Below are 5,000 nucleotides of genomic sequence, written 5' to 3'. Positions count from 1 at the left end.
TCCCCGTTACCCGTTACAACCATGGTAGGCGCAGAACCTACCATCGACAGTTGATAAGGCAGACATTTGAAAGATGCGTCGCCGGTACGAGGACCGTGCGATCAGCCCAAAGTTATTCAGAGTCACCAAGGCAAACGGACCGGACGAGCCGACCGATTGGTTTTGATCTAATAAAAGCGTCCCTTCCATCTCTGGTCGGGACTCTGTTTGCATGTATTAGCTCTAGAATTACCACAGTTATCCAAGTAACGTGGGTACGATCTAAGGAACCATAACTGATTTAATGAGCCATTCGCGGTTTCACCTTAATGCGGCTTGTACTGAGACATGCATGGCTTAATCTTTGAGACAAGCATATGACTACTGGCAGGATCAACCAGGGAGCTGCGTCAACTAGAGCTGAGCAGCCGGCCGCCCGGGAGTGTGTCCCAGGGGCCCGCGCGAACACGCAAGCGTCCGCTCAATTATTCTGCAAACAGGAGGAGGCTGAGCTCCCCTGCACAATACACCTCGAAACCCTCTCAGGTCCCGGCGGCGCGCAGCGCCGTCCTAAGTACTTGGTCGGGTTCGAGAGAGGCGCAATCGCCCGGAGTTAGGCGAGTAGACGCTTTAGGTGCGACCACCCGTGCTCCCAACTGAGCTTGCCGCTGCCGACAGAGGCCCGGGAGCGTGCTGTCGTGGCATTGCCGGCGGGAGACAACACGCGCCACCTACGGTGACCGGCAGCTCCAACGCCAGCGCCACAGAAGGGCAAAGGCCCCACGTGGGTGCCGAAGCGAACTCTCCCAGCACAGCGCACGTGCCAACACGTCTGCACAACTGCGATACAAACCACCAGCGAGAACCGCTGGGGCGACCGAGCAGCAGACGGCGTCGCGGCGCCGAGTGCCGGGCGGCGGCGCATCCTCAACGCACACAGTCCTCAGTCGGACCAGCACACTGCAGATGTCCACCGCGCTTCGCACCGGGCCCGCGAGGACCCACTTTGGCCGCCCGGCGCCGCGCGCAGGGTGCCCCGGCGCGCAGCTGCGCCGCCTGCCGCGTCCGTCGGCCGGCGCGCCTGCCACTGGGCGCCCCCACCAGCCGGCTGTAGCGCGTGCGCCCACGCACCGCGCGGCCAGCACGCCGGGCGGCCCCCCCTCACCGGCCGGGGACGGTCCCACCCAGCCACCGCCGCGTATCGCTTCACACACAGATTTGCCCTTACTGATTTACCTCCAGCAACAACAACCGCACCACAATGGGTTTACCAGTTGTTCATTTGCGTAACGTCACCAGCAAACGTAGACGTCCATCCCAGTTTGCAAATGCAACGATTATTGCATACCTGTCTGTTAGGTGTCACGACACACTACGTCTGCCCACATACACGCAACAAAATGTGCACGACTAGAGAACACGTGGGAGGTGGCCCCCTACGTATGCGATGTCCATTACGAGACCGACTGTCAACCAGCATCTGTACCATGTCGCAGATGTGGAACGCGGTGCACCATGCTATCACACTGTGTGAGAAGAGACGACTACGTTTGAATACACGCGCCACTACATCAACAGACGGCTCATGCTGATCGCCATCCAGGGCGTCCGTTAATCCCACACGTCTCTATGGCGTACCACACTGCAATGTAGCTGTTATGGGGAGACGGCACGTGGCTGAGTGCACAACATTTGGACCGTATGGTTCGCTGTTGTTGGGCGCAGTCGTTGTACGGTCACACATGTGCCACAGCGTATCATGCAGTACATACGGACCTATGTGCAGTACAATGTGAGGGTTAAGCTTACGACATCAGCGGACAGTGGACACAGGCCGTACCACGACGTAGACTGAGCGCTTCGACATGCGAATGCCAGTGAACAGCTGCGAAGGGCATTGAACACGCAAGCACCTGAACGACCAGCGTGCGAAGGCAGGGGGGAGGGTGGGGGCGATGTACATCCTGCAGTCGTCCACATTACAGTGTACAGCGGGAGCATGTAAAAAGTAAGCAACACTTGCGAAGTGTTGAACATGAAACGATACACAAGAGGGTGGGCGGTGCGAGTAGCGAACTATATTCAGAGGGTTGTGGTTAGACAACACTGGATTAATGTAACGTGTCATATGCCAATTACAGAGCAGGTTAAGGCACAACTTGGGTTAGGTTAAGGCACAACGTGGGTTAGGTTAAGGCACAACTTGGGTTAGGTTAAGGCACAACGTGGGTTAGGTTAAGGCACAACGTGGGTTAGGTTAAGGCACAACGTGGGTTAGGTTAAGGCACAACGTGGGTTAGGTTAAGGCACAACGTGGGTTAGGTTAAGGCACAACGTGGGTTAGGTTAAGGCACAACGTGGGTTAGGTTAAGGCACAACGTGGGTTAGGTTAAGGCACAACGTGGGTTAGGTTAAGGCACAACGTGGGTTAGGTTAAGGCACAACGTGGGTTAGGTTAAGGCACAACGTGGGTTAGGTTAAGGCACAACGTGGGTTAGGTTAAGGCACAACGTGGGTTAGGTTAAGGCACAACGTGGGTTAGGTTAAGGCACAACTTGGGTTAGGTTAAGGCACAACTTGGGTTAGGTTAAGGCACAACTTGGGTTAGGTTAAGGCACAACTTGGGTTAGGTTAAGGCACAACTTGGGTTAGGTTAAGGCACAACTTGGGTTAGGTTAAGGCACAACTTGGGTTAGGTTAAGGCACAACTTGGGTTAGGTTAAGGCACAACTTGGGTTAGGTTAAGGCACAACGTGGGTTAGGTTAAGGCACAACGTGGGTTAGGTTAAGGCACAACGTGGGTTAGGTTAAGGCACAACGTGGGTTAGGTTAAGGCACAACGTGGGTTAGGTTAAGGCACAACGTGGGTTAGGTTAAGGCACAACGTGGGTTAGGTTAAGGCACAACGTGGGTTAGGTTAAGGCACAACGTGGGTTAGGTTAAGGCACAACGTGGGTTAGGTTAAGGCACAACGTGGGTTAGGTTAAGGCACAACGTGGGTTAGGTTAAGGCACAACGTGGGTTAGGTTAAGGCACAACGTGGGTTAGGTTAAGGCACAACGTGGGTTAGGTTAAGGCACAACGTGGGTTAGGTTAAGGCACAACGTGGGTTAGGTTAAGGCACAACGTGGGTTAGGTTAAGGCACAACGTGGGTTAGGTTAAGGCACAACTTGGGTTAGGTTAAGGCACAACTTGGGTTAGGTTAAGGCACAACTTGGGTTAGGTTAAGGCACAACTTGGGTTAGGTTAAGGCACAACTTGGGTTAGGTTAAGGCACAACTTGGGTTAGGTTAAGGCACAACTTGGGTTAGGTTAAGGCACAACTTGGGTTAGGTTAAGGCACAACTTGGGTTAGGTTAAGGCACAACGTGGGTTAGGTTAAGGCACAACGTGGGTTAGGTTAAGGCACAACGTGGGTTAGGTTAAGGCACAACGTGGGTTAGGTTAAGGCACAACGTGGGTTAGGTTAAGGCACAACGTGGGTTAGGTTAAGGCACAACGTGGGTTAGGTTAAGGCACAACGTGGGTTAGGTTAAGGCACAACGTGGGTTAGGTTAAGGCACAACGTGGGTTAGGTTAAGGCACAACGTGGGTTAGGTTAAGGCACAACGTGGGTTAGGTTAAGGCACAACGTGGGTTAGGTTAAGGCACAACGTGGGTTAGGTTAAGGCACAACGTGGGTTAGGTTAAGGCACAACGTGGGTTAGGTTAAGGTAGAAATTGCGTTACATTGCGGTACAAATTGCGTTACATTGCGGTACAAATTGCGTTACATTGCGGTACAAATTGCGTTACATTGCGGTACAAATTGCGTTACATTGCGGTACAAATTGCGTTACATTGCGGTACAAATTGCGTTACATTGCGGTACAAATTGCGTTACATTGCGGTACAAATTGCGTTACATTGCGGTACAAATTGCGTTACATTGCGGTACAAATTGCGTTACATTGCGGTACAAATTGCGTTACATTGCGGTACAAATTGCGTTACATTGCGGTACAAATTGCGTTACATTGCGGTACAGATTGCGTTACATTGCGGTACACATTGCGTTACACATTGCGGTACACATTGCGTTACACATTGCGGTACACATTGCGTTACACATTGCGGTACACATTGCGGTACACATTGCGTTACACATTGCGTTACACATTGCGGTACACATTGCGGTACATTGCGGTACACATTGCGGTACATTGCGGTACACATTGCGTTACATTGCGGTACACATTGCGTTACATTGCGGTACACATTGCGTTACATTGCGGTACAAATTGCGTTACGAATTTGGTTAAGTTAAGGTGCAAAATGGGTTAGGTTAAGGTGCGAAATGGGTTGGATTACAGTACACAACGTGGTAAGAGAGTGTGTTGGGGGGGGGGGGGGCCGAGGTTCGTTGGTAGTGATCATTGTAAGTGAATGTCTGAGGCAGCTTCAGTATGTCACAGCAGTTATGTCTCGTCAGGATGCGCTTTTCGCTCGTGACTGGAGGCGCGCCGCGTCTGTGGTTGCGGCAAGGGAGCGGCAGACCTGTGTGATTCATTCCTGCCATTGTTTCTGTGCCGTAACAGGAGGCAGTGTGGTGGTGTTGGGTGCACCCCTGTGTAGGACATGTGTGGGTGTTGGTGGCTTATCTGAGCAATTGTGGATGTCGGACGGGTGGGATATTCTATTTTAGAATTGGACCCCCTGGTGTGGTTATCATAGTGTGGATGGTGTACTGTGGCGGAGAGGATGCACCGGACGTTGGTCCATGCTGGTGCTTACATATTGTATCTGTGTCTGTTACAGGCAGAGAGTAATGTGTGATAGAGTGTCTCGCTGATGTGTGGTTCATATTGTGTGCACAGACTTACAGCATGTATAGGGACAGCGGGAATTTGGCATATTGGATATAACTCTTCGTGAAACGCAAGATATAGGGGTGGATTGCAACGTACGAGTGCGGGAAGAGTCCGCCGTTCATCCGCTGGAGTTGCGATTTCGGCGGTTGGGGTGGGGCACGTGCGGGTGC

At 52.5% G+C, this 5,000-nt stretch overlaps 1 non-coding gene across 1 annotated transcript in view; it reads right to left on the bottom strand.

Annotated features, from left to right (window-relative positions):
• The window catches only part of LOC126129205 (small subunit ribosomal RNA), a 1,909-nt gene extending 1,526 nt beyond the window's left edge, over nt 1-383 (bottom strand). The window contains exon 1 of the ribosomal RNA XR_007527174.1: nt 1-383. This exon is cut by the window's left edge and continues 1,526 nt beyond it. This is a non-coding gene — a ribosomal RNA (small subunit ribosomal RNA).
• Between the last annotated feature and the right edge of the window lie 4,617 nt (nt 384-5,000).

Source organism: Schistocerca cancellata, unplaced genomic scaffold, assembly GCF_023864275.1.
Source record: "Schistocerca cancellata isolate TAMUIC-IGC-003103 unplaced genomic scaffold, iqSchCanc2.1 HiC_scaffold_525, whole genome shotgun sequence".
Classification (NCBI taxonomy): Eukaryota; Metazoa; Arthropoda; class Insecta; order Orthoptera; family Acrididae; genus Schistocerca; species Schistocerca cancellata.
This window is presented reverse-complemented; position numbering and strand designations above follow the sequence as displayed.